The sequence below is a fragment of the Protopterus annectens genome, chromosome 9.part0 (genome assembly GCF_019279795.1).
Source record: "Protopterus annectens isolate FY-2018-M chromosome 9.part0, PAN1.0, whole genome shotgun sequence".
Classification (NCBI taxonomy): Eukaryota; Metazoa; Chordata; order Ceratodontiformes; family Protopteridae; genus Protopterus; species Protopterus annectens.
The window spans coordinates 494,250,865-494,272,598 of record NC_056743.1 but is presented as its reverse complement, the minus strand read 5'-3'; the positions used below and the strand labels follow the sequence as shown (position 1 = coordinate 494,272,598).

General features: G+C 41.7%; 1 protein-coding gene across 2 annotated transcripts in view; it reads left to right on the top strand.

Annotated features, from left to right (window-relative positions):
• Window positions 1-21,734, top strand: part of LOC122811291 (deoxyguanosine kinase, mitochondrial-like) — a 908,708-nt gene that overhangs the window by 122,985 nt on the left and 763,989 nt on the right. The window lies entirely within an intron of this gene.

The following is a 21,734-nucleotide window of genomic DNA, read 5'->3' as shown; positions in this document are numbered from 1 at the left end:
GGGGTCGCCACAGCGGAACTCCGGTCCGCTAATAATTGGCAGTAGATTTTTATGGTGCCGAGTTGCCAGCCCGACGCCCAACCTTCAGCGAAGGCATGCCCATTTACATTTTGCTGTCTGTAATGATATTAAATAGGATACCGTCAGACGTGAAGTATCAGTGGCTGAAGCCTGGGAAATTTTCTTTTCTATTTTAACTGCATCTCTTTTACACATAAAGAATTCAATGGGTTTGTTGACTAGATTGAAATGTTTTATGTTGAGATGTTGGGTAAGTTGAAATGACTTCATTGCTTCATTTCCTAGAACAGTAGGGCAAATGACACATTGAGTTCATGGCAATTGGTCAGTGTCAGGGCATTGTATGAAACCAAAGCCCAAATTTACTTATAAAAAGGTTGTAGATTTAAAACTTTTACTAGAGTCCGGAAAGAATGTGAGTAATAACAACAGAAATTTAGCCAGGAGTTGTACCAACAAGAAAGGGACTTTTAGCTGTACCAATTGCAAGCAATGTAGGTACATGAGTAACTCTTCTTTTGTAGTAGTAGAGCACTTGAATTACACCTTTTGGGCAAAAAATTACTATAATTGCAGTAGTGAATTAGTGATTTATCTTGCCACATGTGTTACATGTAAAAATTACTACATTGGTAAGACTAAGATGATTTTTAAACGCAGGGTATATGAACACAGCCTTGCCATTCAAAAGAAAGATAAAAACAATGCCTTAGCTAGGCATGCAACAACATGTAGGGACTTTAAGAAATTTGAATTCTTTATTTTGGATGCTGTTCAAAAGGGCCTATATTTAGGTGATCTAAATAACATTCCTGAATGTAAAGAATCTTTTTGGCAACTGGTGTTTGGTGCAGACCAAACACCGGGATTAAATGAAGTTATAAGCCTGAAATGTTTTTTATTATATAGATAACTTCAGTAAACATTCAATTAATATAATACAATATATATTTACATTTACATGTATAATATAAAAACAACATTTTTAAAGTATTTTATGAAAGGTTTTTAATATTAATCAATCAAGTATGTAAACCATTTCAAAATTAGTAATAACATTTTTATAATATTTGTTGAATTGATTTTTGTTTTATGTAATTTATGTACATTTATTATACACATATATTTTTCATACATAGAAAATGTAAATTATGGTGGAATAATGAGATCACTTCCTGTTAAATTAAATATTTAAGTCTTTATTGTGTCATTTCCCATGTTTTCTGAAGAAGTTCATGCAAAATAAAAGGTGGATGAAAGCGTTAATAACTTGTGGAAAGTGGAGTTCGTTGCAGCCTGCCATAACATCTTATTAGTCTTGTTTTTTGTTTGTATGTTTCTGTCTGCATGTGTGAGTGCATGCATGCAAGTGTGTGTGTATGTGTGTGTGCTTGTAAAGAGAGAGCGATCCAGCAATGGCAGCAGATTTGCATACCTCTCATCCTCTAAGCTGAATATTATGGATAAAGCGTAAAATAATAGTGGCCAAGCTGAATATTATGGATAAAGCGTAAAATAATAGTGGACATATCTCTCAACCTCTTGGTACAAGAACTCTTGACAAAGCCTAAAATAATGGGGGCACAATGACCCCAAAATAGGGACCGATCTTAAATGTTGCTCTTATAAACTTAGAAAGGTACCAGAATAACAGGGTTTCTCTTAGCATTTTTTTCAGAAGGTTATGAAGTCTAAAGCTCAAATATATGTTGTTATTTAGTGACCTCAATCCTCAGTGATTTGCCAGAAAAACCACAAGATGTTCTTCGTGTTTCACTGTTGCAGTCATAACTGTAGGGTGATCCTGCCGGCAGGCAGCCTGAGGTCGGCCAGAATCACAAAGTCTGGGTCCGGCGTCGGCTGCACAAGCTAGTACCCTGACGTCAGTACGCTCTGGTACATAGCCCTCAGCCGACGCCATCTTCTCCAGTCTTTCTTGCCGTGCGGTGGAAAGCAGTTTGCAAGTCGTTGGTTGGCGATTTTCGATCTATGCATTTGATTGCTGTCGGTCCGAAGTTCTTACTTCTCTTCTCTAAGCTAAGTACCCCGTTGGGGAATCTTTTTCTTGTTCCTCCGATGTCAGAAAAAGTTAATAATTGTATAGCGTGTGGAAAACAGATACCTCATAAAGATTTCCACTCTTACTGTCTACCTTGCTTAGGCCCTGACCACGACGTTTCTTGTTGTCGGTTCTGTGCCAGGTTCAATTCTTGCACTATTAAGCGTCGGTACGACTGGGCTTTAAATTACTTTGGCAGATGCTTCAATTATAGAATGTCGTCGGATTCTACTGGAATTCAAAAGAAGCGCAAAGACAAGGACAGGCCTCCGAGGTCCAAACAGGATTCGTCGCAGCTGGAGCCAGCGTCCGGTTCGGCTGTCATCAGTGAGGCGCTTTTGCAGCCCCTGTCGTCTGCCACTTCTGAACTGATGGCCGATACGGACTCCCATGGGGAGCCATCAAAGCCTATTGTTTTATCTGCTGCAGGACCTTCAGACGTCGCTCCCTTAGATGGGTCCGGAACCGCTGTGCAGGTACCGGCTACTGAGGGGGTATTCAGGCCTACTCACATCACCATTTCAAAGACAAAGGCAAAGTCCAAGACTCCAGTTAAACCTAAAGTTTCTGCTCCAGCTACTTCTGAAGCTACTCCCAAGACACAGAAGCAATTGCTAAGGATGGCTGAGGATTTGCTTACAATGATTAGGGGTTCTCACCCCCCTTCAGAGAAAAGGCCTCGACAGGATGTTCCTTTGGATTCCTCTGACCAGGCTTCTGTATCTTCTGTTTCTTCCTCTGATCAGGAATATTCCTTTCCTCCTTATGAGGATTCGGATGCAGAGGATTCCCTGCCCTCTGCTTCTCCGCCTGAGGATTTCTCTTTTGGGGAGACCTTACATGAGATGAGGGAACATTTTCATTGGGAAGGTCAGGATTATTCTGCTTCCAAGAAGAGGCTTAGGGAATTCCTTCTTCTTCCTCAACACAGGCCTTCAGCTATTCCTCCTGTTCTTGATATTGTGGATGATGCCTTTTCTGAGGCTAATTTGAATCCTGATTCCATGCCCCCTGCTCCTTCTAAGCCTGATAGATTTTACAGGGTCCCTGATTCTCATTTATTCTGATTCAAGAACCCTTCTGCAGATCCTGAAACTATTTCTCAGGGTTCTAAGGCTGCTAAGGTTGCTTCTTCCAAAAATCCTATTCCCTCCGAGAATGATTCTCGTGCCTTAGACAGGTGGGGTAAAAAGGTATATACTTCTGCTACCCTTGCTATTAGGGCTTTAAATTGCCAGTTTCATATGTTTAAGTATCAGCAATTTCTTTTGTCTGTTTTGAAGCAAAAGCTTGCTACCTCTCCGGCTTGTGCAGAGGATAAGGAATTGCAGGATGTATTGCATGCAACTGAACAAGTGAACAAGCATAGTTTGCATTGTGGTTTTGATGCTTTGGAAGCTTCTTGCAGGGCTGCAGCCTCTGGTACTGTTATTAGGAGACATGCCTGGCTTCGAGAACAAAGTTTGCCGGAACAGGTTAAGGCTAAACTTTTAGATGCCCCTGTTCAGCATGATGTTTTATTTGGATCCAAGGCTGAAGAGGTTATTAAAAAGATGGAAGAAAAGGCAAAATCTATGCAGACTGTGAAAGATTTCTTACCAGTTCAGCCTCCTAGATTTTTCCAGGAATTGGCCCTCCAAAAATTGGTCCTTCCCACGTCTGACAGGCCTCAAAGGGGAAGATATAGACGCTCCAGAGGTCGTGGTCAAGCTCAGGCCTCTTACAGATCCAGACAATGGACTGCTTCTTCACCTAGAAGGGGAGAAGACAGATCCCAATCTCAAAGGAAGCAGACTCAATGACTCTCTCGGTTGGGCTTCAGGACCCCCTTACCTGGATGCCCCTCTCGGAGGAAAGCTTTCTCTTTTTTACAGAAATTGGACTCATATTACCCAGGACAAATGGGTATTGGACGTGATTTTAAGAGTCTACAAGTTCCATTTTCATACTCTGCCAAGGGTTATCGGTTGGCCAGATCTGCCAAAACATCAATGGGCAGACGCCTTAAATCAAGTGGATGCTCTACTGGCCATGAGAGCCATAGAGCCTGTTCCTCTCTCAGAAAAGGGAAAAGGCTTTTACTCCAGACTATTTCTGGTTCCAAGAAAACAAAACTCATGGAGACCTATTCTGGACCTTTCAGTGTTAAACACCTTTTTGGAAATTCCAAAATTCAAAATGCTTACTCTACAACAACTGCTTCCAATACTCTCCCAGGACGCTTGGATGGTGACATTGGACCTAAAGGAGGCCTACTTACACATTCCCATCAGGCAGGAACGCAGGAAATTCCTCAGATTCAAAGCAGGCTCGAGGCACTTTCAATTCTCTGTACTGCCCTTTGGTTTATCTACTGTGCCCAGGGTTTTTACCAAGTGCCTGGCCCCAGTAGTGGCTTATTGCAGACTTCAGGGGATTCAGATTTACCCCTATTTGGACGACTGCCTTATCCAGGCAGACAGCAAGGACCTTTTACTTCAACATCTGGATTTTGTTCAATGTCTCTTCCTCCTCCTGGGATTTTCAGTGAACATAAAAAAGTCCCAATTGGTTCCTTCTCAACAAATGATATTTTTGGGAGCCCTCCTAAATACAACCTTACAAAGGGCTTTCCTTACGCCAGAAAAACAAATACAGCTGTCTTCAATTTTCAAAACCTTGGCAACCTTAACTCAGCTCACTGCAAGGAAATTCCTGCAGGCACTGGGCTATATGGCTTCATGCATTCTGTTAATTCCAAATGCAAGGCTTCATATGAGAAAGCTTCAATGGTACCTGAAAGGTGTATGGTCTCAGCATTACCAAGATCTGGACACTTTGATTCCACTGATCCCCTGCCTCCAGAAGGAGTTCCTTTGGTGGTCCAGGGTGTGTGCTTTAAACGAAGGGAAGCCTTTTCGTCTACCTCAACCTTCTCAAATCATAACCACGGATGCCTCGGATTATGCTTGGGGAGCACATTTTCTAAACAATTGCCAGCAGGGGACCTGGACAAAGAATCACCTTCACTGGCACATCAATCTGAAGGAAATGTTGGCAGTTCAAAATGCTCTTCTAGCCTTCAAGAACCTTTTGCAACCAGGGCCTCTTCTAATTCGTACAGACAACACCACAGTCATGTGGTACATAAACAAGCAGGGGGGGCTCTCATTCTTACCCACTTTGCAGACTAGCTATGGCTTTATGGGACATAGCTCTAAGTCTGAATCTGCATCTTCAGGCTCAGTTCATTCCAGGAAAGCAGAATCTCTTAGCAGACAGCCTAAGCAGAAACATTTTGGATCCTCACGAATGGATGCTAGACACCAACTTATTCAACAGGATAACTGCAGTTTGGGGGTGTCCCCAGATAGATCTGTTTGCATCCCATCTCAACCATCAGCTGCCTCTCTTTTGCACCAGGTACTTCCAGAAAACAGCTTGGAAAGTGGATGCCCTGTCATTCAGTTGGAGGAACCTTTCGGGATATGCCTTCCCTCCTCTTCCTCTTCTTCCCCGGATATTACCGAGGATAAAACAAGACAAGCCCAAGTTCATCATCTTGATTGCTCCAAATTGGTCTCGACAGTTTTGGTATCCAACCTTACAACATCTCTGCTTGGAACCTCCTTGGATCCTTCCTCTGTACCCTTCTCTTCTGTCCCAGCATCAGGGTCAGATGCTACACCCTCATCTCAAGACCCTTTGCCTGGCAGCTTGGCTCTTCAAGGAACTTTGATTTCTTCTAAGCTCCCCAAACAAGTTTTGGATGTTCTTCTAGAAGCCAGACGGCCTAGCACTAGGAAATCCTATGCCTCTAAATGGAAAAGGTTTTGTATTTGGATGCAGGACCATGGCTCTAACCCTTTTGTGCCTGATCTCTCGTCTATTTTGCTTTACCTTTCAGACCTTTTGTCTAAAGGCCTTCCTTTTCTTCCATTAAGATTCATGCTTCTGCTATATCTGCTCATTTTAATACTGACCCTCCTGTCTTTTCTCATCCATTGGTGAACCAATTCTTGAGAGGAGCTAAGAATTTGGGGCCTCCTAGGACCTCTCCTGTCCCTGCCTGGGATCTTAACTATGTTTTGGAAAAACTCACTTTGCCTCCTTTTGAGCCTGCTGCGGCTTCTGATATTACATTTTTATCCTGGAAGACAGTTCTTTTGTTAGCATTGACTTCTGCCAGAAGGGTTTCAGAGTTGCAAGCTCTTATGGCTGTGGAGCCTTACCTAATTTTCCATCTTGACAGAGAGTATCCTTGAGGACCAATCCTACTTTCATGCCTAAGGTGATTTTGAAAGTTGCTATAAATCAGACTATTCACCTTCCTACCTTCTTTCCTAATCCTCAAAATAAAGGGGAAAGGATTTTGCATTCATTGGACGTACACAGACAGTTACGTTTTTACTTGGACAAGACTAAAGAATTCAGAAAATCTAACCAATTGTTTGTTTCTTTTGCCTCCAGTTCTCTTGGAAAGGCTATTTCCAAACAAACTATTTCCAAATGGATTGCCTATGGAATAAGATTTTGTTACACTCATCATGGGAAACGGTTTCCAGGTACTGTGAGAAGTCATTCTACTAGAGCTGCTGCCACTTCTACTGCTTTTCTCAGAGGAGTCCCTACCAAGGATATCTTGGAAGCTGCCACTTGGAGTTCTGTGCATACCTTTTGCAAGCACTACAATCTCCCTTTGTACTCTTAAGACCAGGGCAGGTTTTGCCTCTGCTGTTTTGCAGGGCCTTCTTGCTGCCCCTTCTTCTATCTAAGCCTCCTCCCTTTCTTCACTGCTTTGGGATTCCACCCTACAGTTATGACTGCAACAGTGAAACACGAAGAACATAGTACAGTTGTGTACACCTACCATAAATGTAGATGCCCGAGTGTCTTCACTGTTGCAATCGGTGTTTCCCTCCCTCCTATCCCCTCTTTTTTCACTTTATGGTGTGTTTGTGTTTCCTTGTGGGACTCATTTTTTGTTTATTGGGGATTTCTGACATCTGGAGCAAGAAAGGCTGGAGAAGATGGCGTCGGCTGAGGGCTATGTACCAGAGCGTACTGACGTCAGGGTACTAGCTTGTGCAGCCGACGCCGGACCCAGACTTTGTGATTCTGGCCGACCTCGGGCTGCCTGCCGGCAGGATCACCCTACAGTTATGACTGCAACAGTGAAGACACTCGAACATCTACATTTATGGTAGGTGTACACGACTGTACTTTTTATGAGGAACGGACCAATAATATGATGCAAAAATCTGGATTTTCTTTAAAAATCTGGACAGTTGAGGAGTATGAATGGGCACAAAAGCTTAAAAATTGGAACAAATTTTAAATAGTACATCTGATGATGTCAATCTTCACGTAATCCTTGACTGTGGGCTCGGTTCCGAGCTTCAGAACCGACTCAGATGTTTATTTCAGCTCGCGCCTCCCAAACTCTCGAGCCAGGCTTTTACCCATAACGCTCCTCTCAAAATTACCGCAGATCTTGTTTCCTGCTTCGTGTGTCAGATGCGTTCAACCATTCTCAAGCCTTGGTTTAACATTTAGTAAGTTTTTTCCTTAATATTTCTCCTTATAAGGTTTTTTCTCTCTTCTAGTTCTCTTTTTCTCTACCCACTCCTCTCATTTCTGTTTTCCGCTACCGCTGGTAGTTTTTTGTCAAAGTACCATTGCTGGTACTTTTCTCTTACCCTTTCTAGGGTAAAAAAAAACAGAAGAAAAAAGCTTTCCTCTGTTGCTGTGTGAGTAAGTGACTAGTTTAACTTCCTTTCCAGGTGGCTGAAAAGGCCGAGTCTCCTGTCAAATTTCTAAAGGCACCTCAGGTTTTAAGAGGTGTCTTAAGTGTCAGGGCAAAATGCCCAATTTGGATGGACATACAGTATGAGTCTATTGTTTAGGCAAAGTACATTAGCAAGAGAGCTGCTCAATATGTCATGGCTTCTCTACCAGAACTCTTACAGAATGCAAAAATAAGCTTATTTTGAAAGGTCTTTTGAAGAGTGACTTAAAAGAGGCCATTTCTGTGTAGACAACAGAAGCCAGTTCATCTTCATCTCCTTCATCTCGAAAATGTCCTTCCTCTGTTCCAAACACCTTGGAACCGACTAAGAAGGTTTCAAAGCACTCTTTGGTACCGACCACATTGATGGCACTGAAGACAGGACATGACTCCAAACTAACCAATTCTTCGGAGCTCATATTGGTTTCCTCGGCACCGACTGACAAACTGGTACTGGAGCGACCTCAGTTGATCTTGGTACCAAGGTCCAGGTACTCACCATCTATTTGCCCTTTAAAGATAGACCTCCCAGTCTCTTCGTCGATGTCAGACTGCCTAGGTCTTCATCGATGTCATCGCTTGGATCCACTAAGAGTCTCTCCAAGGCTGGCGTCATGAGACTGGTGGAGCAGCTTTTCAAAGCGAGGGAATTGTCTTTGATTGCTAGCCAACCCGGTGTTGGAACCACTGTGGCTATGACGCCACCCGTTCCTCCTCCCAACTCCAATCAAGACTTTGGAGTTTTCGCTTCTGGCTGTCCCGGCATTGACTGACTCAGTTTCAGTAGCAACTTTGTCTCTGGTACCAAGAGCTGCCTTGAGTTCCTCTGGCCCTTCAGTACCAGAGGTCTCTTGGGGTTGAGACTCTCTGGTCGTGTCCGAGGTGCATGGATCAGATTCTTTACCTTTGGAGCCATCCATGACCCTTGGTGCTTCGGCCTATGTAGGATCAACCCAGTCTTCGGTTTTGGAGGTCATCTCCTCGGTGCGGGGTGGGACCCTGGTTCCAAAGCAGTCTATTTTGGTTCCAGGCTCCCATCCCTCTGTGGGGGGAGCAGGCTTTTCAAATCATGGAGAAGGCCCTGTCCATTGGGGACTTCGTCTCTGCCATCCATCAGGACAGATTTCCACATCCCCTCGACCAGAGCTTCCATCGGTCTCATTCCCAGGACAGGGGGCAGAAATCCTCCAGGAAAGACCCACCTTAGTGGTTTCCTCTTTGGACACTTCCCCCGGACATCTCCCTGAGGAAGTAGCAATGAAGAAAAAGTGCAAGAGGAAGCACTTAGACTCCCCTGAGGAGTCTTTCACCGAAGATACCAACTTTGATGATAGGGAATGTTCCCCCAGGTCACACCCTGATGATGTTTCCTTCGTGGCCATCCTGGAAATCCTGAAACAGAGGGGTGGCTGGTCTTCCCTCCAGCCTTCTTCCGAGGAGTCTGTAGCTTTTCGCCCCCAACCCTGTATTTCTTGCGTCTCTCCTCCCACTGACGATCTCATTAAAATGATAGCTCAGTGGGCGTGGAAGATGCCCGACTCCATCGAGTTGATCCTCAAGAGACCTGATTGGATCCTCTCAGCCCCTAAGGATGAGCAACAATGATCTAAAGGGATACTCGATGTCATGGTGGTAACAGCAGCTACTAAGAAGGAACTTGCTGAGGAAAGTCTAGGACTATGGATAGGTTCGGGAAGTGCATTTATGCTTTAATGACTTTTGCTCTCAGGTCCCTGAATTACTAGACACATTTCACAAGGTTGCAGAAGGATCTGATCAAAGAGCTCTCTGATACCCTCTCAGGATCAGTAGCTGAACAGGTACGTGACAAAGTTAAAAACAAACTACTCAGCCAGGAAATAGAAGCTGCACCACAATCAAAGAAAGAAGAACTTTTAATAAAAAACTCTGGCGCCACGGCACAAACAAGCCTTCCAGGAGTCAATAATGGAATTAACCTTTAGTTCTAATATATATATTACACACAATTGCACACACTTAGATCAATTAAACAATTAATCACACTTTAAAAAACTTTCTAAAAGAAAAACTTTCCAGTTGCATTCATTATTCAATCCAGCTGGAGACAATGTATTAAATTTCAAAATATATAATGTTTCCTTATATAACAATTTCTTTTTTACAATCCCCTCATCTCCACCTAAAATCTGTTCTAAAATACAAGCTTTTAGAACAGAAGAATCACTATTATGTCTTAGATTAAAATGCAGGGCAACAGGATTTATAAGATTATTGCTTCTAATATACCTGGCATGTTACTGGAGTCTCAACTTAAAAATTCTGTTTGTTCCCCCTTTATAAAATAGGCCACAAGGACATGACAGGGCATATACTATTGATTTGGTAGTGAAAGAATATATAGATGTAAGACAAAATCTAATTTTATTAATATTATCAAAAGATCTAACTATATTAAAACAAACTGAACACCTTCCACAACAAACAGGAATACGTGACTAAGTTACCTCACAGCTAGCAACCCTTGAAGTGATTTCTTACTCGTCCATGAGGCTGAAGGAATGATATGTCAGTGCTTCGTTTCACAGATCATCCCTATTTGGCCCCAAAGTTAAAGACATGCTTGCTAAATGAGAAAAAGATGGGAAGACTCTTTCTGCTGTAGTCGTATGTTTCTCCACTTCTCAGAGGCCTTACTGTAGGAACCAGAGAAGTGGAAGACTATGGTTTAAAAAATCCCAAGGGTCTTTCCAGGATTCCCATGGCAAGGACTTCCCCCGGAGAAGAGGGGGAAGTAATGGAAGACACCACCCCAGAGGCAGAAGTGGCCTGCAAAACCAGGGGTCTAGAGATTCCTGAGGCCCAATTGCCCTCCTCTGAAGGGAGTCGGGAGATGACTTTTTGTGCATCAGCGCGCCTGGCAGCTAACAACTTCTGACAAATGGGTGCAGGGAGTAATATCCAGAGGTTACAAAATCCTACTAACTTTACCTCCAAAAACCTTTAAAAGACTCACAGATGTTCCACCCAGTCATAAGGAAGCAGCAGTCATAGGAATTCAGAGACTGTTCAACGAAAGAGTCATCCAAAAAGTCCCACCAGACCAAATAGGATCTGGGTTTTACTTAAGGTTTTTTTTAGTGCCCAGAAAAACAGGGGACTCTAGACCCATCTTGGATCTCAGCCAGTTCAACAAGGCAGTTCTGCAAACCAAATTCTGGGTGGTCTTGGTACAGTTGATACTTCCATTCTTGGAAAAAGGTGATTGGATGTGTTGTGTAGACCTCCAGGATGCGTATTACCTCATAAAAATGGACAAATGCTCCAGAAGGTTCCTGCGCTTCTGGCTAGGAGTCAGTCATTTCCAGCTCAGAGCATTGCCCTTTGGACTCGCCTCAGCTCCTATGGTGTTCACCAAATGCATGGCAGTGGTTGCAGCTCATCTCAGACTGCAAGGATTTTGAGTTTTTCCATATCTCTATGACTGGCTCCTCTCCGCTACCACGAAGCGTCAATTAGAACGGGAAAGAGATTACACTCTACATCTTAGCACATCTCTAGGCATAACTATAAATTACGAAAAGTCAAGTTTACAACCTTTTCAACAGTTATAATTCATTGGAGCCCACTTAGACACTGTTGCAGGAATAGCTTTACTTCCACTAGAAAGACTGCAGTGAATTAGATCCCAGATCAGACAAATTATCCAAAGCAGAAGGGTTCCAGCCAGATTAGCCCTACATGCATTAGGCTTGATGGCAGCATCAGTCACTCTTGTCCCCTTAGCAAGATATCACATACAAACCTTACAATGGTTACTTGAATCCCAGTGGTCTCTGATATATCAGCCAATGTCTTACCTAACTGTGATTACCAGTCACTGCAAATAGGATCTTTTGTGGTGGCTCCATTCTGATCAGATTTTCTTGGGACGACCTTTCATTCTTCCACAGTCCCAAGCCATAGTGACCATGGATGCTTCCCAGATAGGGCTGTGGGGGGCATTTTGTGGGAAGGACAGTCCAAGGCACATGGTCCCAACTAGAGGCCAACTTGCACATCAGTGTTCTGGAGATGGGGGCAGTGCTGTTAGCATTGCAAGCATTCCAGGATGCCCTTCCTCTGGGAACAGTGGCAATTCAAACGGACATGTCGGTAATTTGGTATATCAACAAACAAGAGAGAACCAAATCTTACCCATTGTGTCTAGAAGCCCTCAGAGTTTGGCAATGGGTGATTTCTTCCAACCGCTTTCTCACAGCAACACACATTCCGGGGAGCTCCAATGTGATAGCAGACAAACTGAGCAGAACCATTCTTATACCTCATGAGTGGTCTCTCAATCCTGTGGTGGCGAAAGAGATTTTTTGTCACTAGAGTCTACCTTGCTGTGATCTCTTTGCATCCCCCCTAAACAACAAGTGCAGCAGTTACTTTGCCCTAATCCCCCCTGGGGAGTCACCCAGAAATGCTCTTCTCCACAATTGGCCCCCTGGGTATTCTCTATGCCTTTCCCCTCAAAGTCCTTGATATCTCAGTTTCTAAAGAAAGCCAAGAGTTTGCAGAACTCAGTAATGCTCATTGCCCCCTTTTGGCCTTGACAGGTTTGGTTTCCCTTCCTTTGGCCTCATCTTCTTTGGGAACCATAGAAACTGGACCCAGCTCCAGACCTACTGTCCCATCCGGAGGACTTGGTTCACCCAAACTTCCGTCATTTCAAGCTCACAGCATGGCTTCTCCAATTTCCAGGATTGCTAGGCATGCATCCCTTTCAACTCCTGTCTGTCAAATCATTGTAGTTCCTCACAAACCTTCCACTAGGAAACTGTATCCAAGTAAATGGGAAAAATTTACAAATTGGGCCCTTATGAACGAACTTGACCCTTATACGACATTTTTTAGCTAATCTCTGTCAATCTGGTTCTTCTACCTCAACAATTATAGTTAATCTAGCGGCAATATCAAACTTTCACATAGGGTTTGAGGGGTCATCCCTTATGTCTCACAAACTTTGCAAAGCCTTTTAAAAGGGAGTTCTGATGTTAAGACCCCTATTTAAAGAACCAATTTCTTGTTGAGATCTAACACTAGTTCTTCAGTCCCTTACTTTGTCTCCCTTTGAACCATCAGCTGCTTGAGACTTCAAGTTCCTGTCTTGGAATACTTTATTTTTAGTCACCATCACATCTGCAAAAAGGGTATCTGAACTCCAGGCTCTATCGTCCAGACCACACTATATAATATTTCACAAGGTCATGGTTTCCCTTAGGGCTGATCCTTCCTTTTTACCAAAAGTAGTCTCAGAATCTAATATCAGACACTTCAACTTCCAGTCTTTTCCCTTAATTTTTCCAACAAAGGGGGGTACTTCCTTTATTTATTAGACGTTCACAGACGGTTACATTTTTACCTTTACAGAACAAAGGACTTTCGAAAATCAGATCAACTGTTTGTTTCCTTTTCTTCCCTTTCTTTAGGCAATCCAGTTTCAATGGTTACCTTGGTGAAATGGCTTAGTGACTGTATTACATTTATTTGTGAATCAAAAGGGCTCCATCCTTCTCGCCCTGTCAAAGCTCATTCAACTAGAGTGGTGGCAACTTCTGCAGTTTCTCATGCTAGAGCCTCTTTAGGTGACATTTGTGCAGTAACTGGGCTTCACCTCATACCTTTATCACTCATTGCAACTTGATCAGGTCTTCAGGGGACAGGCATCATTCAGTTCAATGGTGCTCAGGAATATTCTTTCTTGAGACCTCCCAAGATTTAGGTAGTTGGGGACTCTGTCCAACAGTCAAGGATTACGTGAAGATTGACAACATCAGATAAAGAAGTAATGTCACCATAATGTTCCATCTATGTTATTGATCTTCACTAATCCTTGACATCCCCTCCCTCCGTCCTACAGCCTGAGACTCTTCGTGGATCGAATTCTTACAGGACTGGTTCTTGTTACAGACACGTACTGATCTCTTTTTCTTATATGCTATTTGTCTGCCACTAATTTAGGCAAACTTGATCTGAGGTAATTTTGAGAGGAGCATTATGGGTAAAAGCCTGGCTCGAGAGTTTGGGAGGCACGAGCTGAAATAAACGGCTGAGTCGATTCTGAGGCTCGGAACTGAGCCCACAGTCAAGGATTAGTGAAGATCCACAACAAAGATGGAACGTTATGGTAAGACATAATTTCTTTTTTTATTCAAAGTTTTTTGACCAACAGGATTTGTGTTAGTATGCATTTTCTGAACCGTAAATTTGTTGGGAGGATAAGATGGATCTAGCACTGGCAGCAGCAGTTAAGAGGTTTGTAGACCTCTTAGTGCAAGAAATTCTGGATAAAAAATTTAAAATAAAGGGGACACAAAGGCTCAAAAATAGGGAAAAAAGTAAGTATTGCTCTTATAAAATTACAAAGTTTCTTGAATAAAAGGATTTGTTTTTGTTTTAGCATGCATTTTTTGAAGGAAATGTCTGAAACTCAAGTGTATGTCATTACTTAGTGACTTCAATCCCCAGTGACTTAGTAAACAACACGTTTTAGGAGTAAGGGACCCCCCCCCCCCAAATAAAATGAAGTAAATATTTGAATACTTTTTTGAAAATGTTATATTTTGGTTGCAGAATACTTCCTCCAGCATCATTTACATATCCTACAGCAAGTCTGAAGCATTAGGTGGAGGAGCTACTTTACATCAAGAATATATATAAAAAATAATATAGTAGCAGTAAAATAAATAAGGTAAATAAAACACAACAATTTTACCTACAGCCCATTCTCATTGTGCAATAATCCCATCCAGGGTGTTTCTTTCCATGTAAGTAATGCCCTAACAGGGTAGTAAAGACCTCACCTGTGGTGTCAGGCCTCATAACACCCCTGGGCGAGCATCATTTACACAGTGACACACACCCAGTTGAGCATTATTGGTTGCTTATGCATTACAGTCGTAACAGTCATGCTTGCCCTAATTGCCCTAGCAAACTTTCAGAATTCACACACAAGTAATGTACTGCTTGCTCAAGGACCTTGGGAATTTTTTTTTCTGTCTCGCATGTGATGACATCCATTTACCAATAGTGTGTCATGGCTTTGCTGTTTTAACGGAGCAGCAGTTCTTAAACTATGATATCAAAATACTAAGCTGTTAGTAGTACATGCTGCTTATAAAATTATAACATCATGTTCATGTGATTTATTAATGCAGGATTGCACTGTGGATTGCATGCTGCCATTTTCCTTACTTCAGCTCTTGTAGTAGGCAGTCCAGATCGCACAGTAAATGATGTTGATAGGGGCACTGTTTTAATCTTGGTGCAGGTGTTTTAAAGCCGCAGTGGTAGCGTTGTCGCCTCACAGCAATAGGTTCTCCCATTCGATTCTCGGCTGGAGCGCCTTCTGTGTGGAGTCTGCATGTCCTCCCCGTGGTCGAGTGGCATTTGAAAGACGTGCGTGAATGGGCGTTCCTTCGTTGAAGGTTGGGCGTCGGGCTGGCACCTCGGCACTGTAAAAATCTACTGCCAATCATTAGCGGACCGGAGTTCTACTGTGGCTACCCCTAACCAAGAAAAGCCGAAAGAAGAACAACAACCGTAGTGTAAAAATATCTGTGGTCAATGGTAGCAGTAGTGATCAAGACTGTAAATGCCAGTCAGTATATACTCAAAAACAGTTGCCAAGAGCAGCCAGTCTCGAAGCATACCTGAAATGTTAATGGGAGGAAAGGCATCCGATTTTCAGAGACAGTATTTATCTTGCAGACATTTTGTTTTTAAGATGTCAGCAGAATATAATATACATGTGTGGGCAGTGTTAACAGTATACACCACTGACCACAGAAACCATCCTTTTTTCTCCTACACTGTCATTGAAATGGCTGTTAATCGCAGTATAAGGTATCTGCTAATGGGAGAAGAGGCTGGGGGGTGCAGGGGACAAGGCAAACGTGTCGACATTTAATTTATCTTTCTATGATTACTTAACATGGATGGCATGATTATGGGCATGATTAACCTGGCAGTGAATTACAGCAGTACATCCTGGTACTATGTAAAGTAAACATATCGAATACTTAGAGGATTTGATCTCAGTGCTTAAATAATCTGTTTCCTGAGCAAACTCTAATGCACTTCAGGGACAGTTTTTCTCCTGCAGGACACGGATTAAACTTGTGAGCAAAAACAATCCATTCATTTTTTCCCCTTCTTTTTAACTTTTTTATTAAACGAGCGGGGTAGGCTGTCTGTTAACATACTATGTTGTAGAATGTCTCTGAATTTGCCTCATATTTTCACCTGTCCCATGAAAAAATGCCTTATAAATCAGCAGTGGTACATGCTAAATACAAATCAACTTTTTTAGAACAAGCAAAACACAGACACCTATGAAATAATGCATTGTGTGTTTCATGTTGGATGCACACTGTATTTATTATATGTTTGTCAAGAGTCAGGACCTTCACATGTAATATAAAATGAATAATGAATACTTCACAATAATATGAGTTTCCCTTACACAGACATTTGTTATGTCTTATATAAAGTAGTGTGTGTGTATGTGTGTATGTATGCATATAAAGGAAGTGTCTCTGTGGTACTGTGTGTGAGTGAAGTGAGTTTAGAGAAATAAGACAGGACATGCATGGTTCAAATTTTACAGAGGGGAGGCTGAATACATATTGGGGGTTGGGGACTGGCATAATGGTTAAGGTGTTTACCCTACAGGAAACAGTGACAAGGATCTGACTCTCACTAAGGTGAATTTGGCTAGTCTTAAAATGGCACACAAAGGCAGCCAGCCTGATACTTGTCTGTGTGTGTGTGTGTGTATATATATATATATCTATATATATATATATATATATGTGTATATATATATATATATATATATATATATATATGTGTGTGTGTGTATATATATATATATATATATATATATATATATATATGTGTGTGTGTGTATATATATATATATATATATATATGTGTGTGTGTGCATAATCATTAAATTCATGATATTGCCACCTAAAGCAGCCCTGTGGTGTGCAGGTGTAAAGCCCTTAGTTTGCTTCAGGTGACCCATGTTTGATTAGCAATATGGACCCTGGTGGGGGTCATAAGTGAAGTATGGGATTGAGCAGCCGACTCTGTGGGATGGGAGGGAGGTAACCTAGGCTCACTGCAGAATATAGTGTATGGGCCTGGCCAGTTGTTTTCTGCATGAGTGATGAGATGCTCAGTTAGGAAGCATGCATGCAGCTCTGAAGGGTAGTGACTGCAGGTCTGCCAAGGCTGTTAGAGAATACTGTCCTTGATTTCCTTTACAGTTCAGGATTGTGGTCAGGTCGAGTCCGTGGGAGGCTAAGAAAGGTCAGGTAGACATAGCGAATGGGTATAGGAGCTGGTGACAAATGACAATCAGCTATGGGGAGGTAGACAGAAGTGCAGCTAGTACCAGTTCATTTAATAGACATTGACTTGCTACCACCCCAGAAGCTCTTTTACCTCATAAATATAATAATTCAGTCCAGTTTGTGCCCCATGAGGACTACATTGGAGCTTGTTCCCCACAAAACATCATTTTAAATAAAGTACCTGTGTTTTTGTGATGTACTGCTTTTCATTCAGTGGGATTTATGCATAGCATTTTAGTCTATTGACTTTCACTTTACTCATCTGCAGTATTATTTGCAAGAATGAGTGATGCAACAGTCATTTATGCTTTGTTGTTATGGACAGCTAACATTGACTCTGTCCATAGACTTTACATATCCTCCTTCCACTCCATATTTAACCTCTTTTATCTAAGCCTCTCCACTGGTTTGATTCATGAAACATTGAAAGCGACCATTGTAATGCTGTTACACAAGGGTGGCCAAAATACTGACCCTGGTAACTTTAGACTTATTAGTCTCACTGTCTCACTATGTAAATCTGTTGAGACTATTATCTCAGTCTTTATTAATGTGGGCATTGACAAAATCTTAACCATGGACCTTCACCAATTTGGCTTTGCCAAAGGAAGGTTCTTCCTAATTTATGTAAACAAAGCATTGGTTAGCAGTTGAGTAGTGCATACAGTATATCTGGATGGCCAAGACATTTGAAACTGTTCCAACAAACAAACCAGGAACCAAAAACCAAAAATATTGCTTGACTGCACTACTTTTTCAATAAATATTTTGTGGTTTGCTACTAGCCTGTGTGGTGCCTTATGGATTTGGGTGCTCCCTGGACCTCCATCAGTTTTTTGGCATTTGAAACTGTTCCCCACCCTGTCCTTATTGACAGACTTATAAATCTGAATGTAAATCTTTATGTTGTGCAGTGGATAGCTGACAGAAACTGTATAATAGTCGCTGGTGCCACTTTGAAAAGCAAAAAAGTTACCATTGGTATAACAGAGGGCTAAGTTTTGAGCCCCATCCTATTTGTTATCCATTTCTTAAATCTACAGGCCAACACTTCCGGTTTATGGTTATTTCAGTTTGCTGATTCCTGTAAATAGGGTGTTATTTCTTCATCTTCCACATAGGTTAGACCATGTTAGTAATTGGTACAAGGACAGTGGTTTCAAATTAAATGTGAAAAAAAAAAGTAGCGTTAATTCATTTTGCTCAACAGAATATTTTCGCATTCAGTATTTGTGACACATTATTCTAACCAGACACTTGTAAGGGATTTAGCCTGTCCTGTTGACATTTTGTATTGTTTGACCACTGTCTCATCACAGTAGTTGGGAAGTCCTTCCATCTGTCTTAATATCCAAAGGCATCTCTTCTAGCTCTAGATAAGTCTTAATTCCCCTTTTTTCACATCTAATCAGGCCCATTATTGAATATAAGGTACCTTTTGGCTTGTATTTGTCTAAAAAGTATCACTTGGCTTGAGACACCTCAGAGATTCCTAGCTAAGAAGATCAGTGTTCTCAAAAGTCATAGTTATCAGTACACACAGACAGCCTTCTGTCTTTAGCCAGTCTCGTATAAGCACCTCTGTGGAAATTTGTGTCTAGTCTTTTAAGCCATGAGTGGTACATTAAATACCCACTTACAGGAGCTGACTCTTCATCATCATCACGTAAGTAAGACACTTGTGTGCGATAGATTCATATATCCCTCTTTTCTGGAGCAACTGTCCTCTACATGTTAAAAAGAGTAGCACCCATGCCACCTACAAGTCAAACGTAAGTAATTGGATTGCAAAAGTCTCCCTTGGCCTATCCTATCTTGTCCTCCTTGAGGCTGGAGTGAACTATGGAATTTTTTTTTTATCTGCTAAGCTTGTAATGGTCTGCAGAATAATTGTCCAGTACTTACCTCTGAACTAATGAACCCAAAAACACAATGTCCAAAAATACTCAATTTGAGCAAAAAATCAAAACCTGAAGAGCAGTCCATAGTGCCCCCCCCCCCCCCCCATTATTGTCACTACAGGAGTACACACCCTCAAAGATTAGTGCAAAAATCAGCTGAAATTGTATATTGTACTAATCAACAAGAATGTGTGTCCTCGTATTACGAAAACTAAATTATGGCTTTATGGAGATGCAGCCATCTGCACTGAAGGTGCAGGGCAGTTTTGTATTCATACATAAACACGTTCTTAAAATATTTGACTTTTGATTGGTTTAGTGGGTATTTAAAACAAATGTGATGTCATTAGATGTTACACACCACACAAGCATCCTGTTGAATGAGTTGATCTCTTAAGTGGATAGTAATGAAGTGGGTATGTTTTATTATGCAGGTTTGTGTGGGTTTGTATGTGCACACACACCAACTCACCTATCCCCTCACATACATATATTTGACTTATTTATTTTTCCTTTATTGACAGGATGAGTCCAGTCCTGCTATGTTAGTAGTCTATTGTGTGTGTGTGTGTGTGTGTGTGTGTGTGTGTGTGTGTGTGTGTGTGTGTGTGTGTGTGTGTTTGTGTGTGAGAGTGTGTGTGTGAGAGACCAAATTAATGTGTGCGTGTATGTGCAGTATTTTACAGATACACACAAATATATATGGTTTCACTTCAGAATATCGAGTTACTGAAAACTCGAACTTCATATGGTCGAGACAATATGATCGAGTTTTCAGAAACTCGAAATTGTGAAGTGAAAAAAAAAAAGTCAAACACAACATTTCTGCAGGAGGGCAAGCCCCCTTGCACCCCCCATACCCCTCTACTTAAATATACCAACTCCGAGATTGCTCTGCAGTGGGGAAAAGGGAAATCTCCCATTCCGCGCTGTATGCAGAAGTGCAGAATGGGAGATCCCGTTTCCTTCCTATAGTGAGATCACGGAGATGGTATATTTAAGTAGGGAGGGTGCAGAGGGGCTTGCCCCCTGCAGAAACCATGTGTTTGTGTTTTTTTTTTTTATTTCACTTCCTAATGTCTTGTTACTGAAAACTCGATCATATGGTCTCGACCATATGAAGTTCGAGTTTTCAGTAATTCAATATTATGAAGTGGAACCATATACATATATATATATATATATATATATATATATATATATATATATATATATATTTGTGTGTGTGCGTGTGTGTGTGGCACGTGTTTAAATACACACTATATTTGCATTTTACTTTGTCTAGGTACCTTAGTCTTATAGTTTCACATGCAATAGTGAGAGAATTGTCAGTTGCTCAAAGATCTGGGCATTATATGTACACTTGTACTGGATTTTCACTGTTTACTGATTGGATTTCTCTCTAGCTCATTTCTGTAATCTGCTCTAAGCTATGCTGCAATGCTCTGTACATATGCAGGCATGTAAGAGTTGTAAATTTCCCTATTTAACTTCCCCTGCTATTTTCTCAAGTATCCATCTGAGTGTGTAGCAGGTAGTTTGCTCACTGAGAAACATTACCCCAAGAGTCTTGTTTTAAATCAATCTTTAACTTCTCCTCCCAGCTGAACAACTCCAAATTTAATATGTTACAAACTTGGGAGAACTTTGTCAGCCAAAGTCTTTTTGCATTGGCTTTGCCATCTGAGAAGCAGATTGCAAAGAGGAGTGATTCCATCACAGCGTTCTATGGGACTCCACTGATGGTTGGCCTCTTTCTGAAGGTGGCTTCACTGATTCTAAACTCCCAAGTGCTTATCAGTGAGCCAGTCAGAGATCCAGCATGTTAAACAGGAAGTTTAATACCAAGTGTGATAGGTTTATTCACGGTGTCCAAGTGGGGTATTGTATCAAATACTTTAGCTAGATCTAGGTAGGCAGTATGCATCATTTTCCCCTTATACATTGCCTTAGCGACCTTTTCTAAGAAGTCCACCAAGTTCACTTAACATAACCTTCCTTTGACAAAGCCAAAGTGGGATGGAGCCAGTGTCTGGATGTCTTCTATGTTCTTGTTGATAATTTCCATGATAATTCTTTCCATGGCTTTGCAAATAAGAGTATTCATATTAATGAGTCTGTAGTTTCCAGGAGCTGTTGAAGGTCCTCCCTTATGAAAGCATTGCAGTTCTCCTTTGAAGTGACACAAAGACAGTTTAAAAACTATACTTAAATAAATAATGACCCAGGGGTCCTGACAAGTCATATTTTAGACTATTCAGCAGGCATCCTGTCGGGCCCAATGAGGCCGTGTTCTTTGCTTTACTGAATGCAGCCAGTACATGCTATGTAGTTATAGCTGGAGAGGTTATGTTTGAGGGTATTTTTGAGAGGATGGTTAGGGTGAGAGGACAGTAAAGTTGGAAATTAATTTGTTTGCTAGCAAATTTGCTATGTTGCCAGGCTCAGTGAATGTGGCACCCTTATCCGCAAGTTCAAGACATTGCTGTGTACTGCCCTTGAGGTTTCTGACATGGCTGTAAAAGGCCTTATGGTTATATTTCACCTGGGATGCTATATTAGCCTCACAGCTGGCTTTGCTTGAAATAATTAGCACT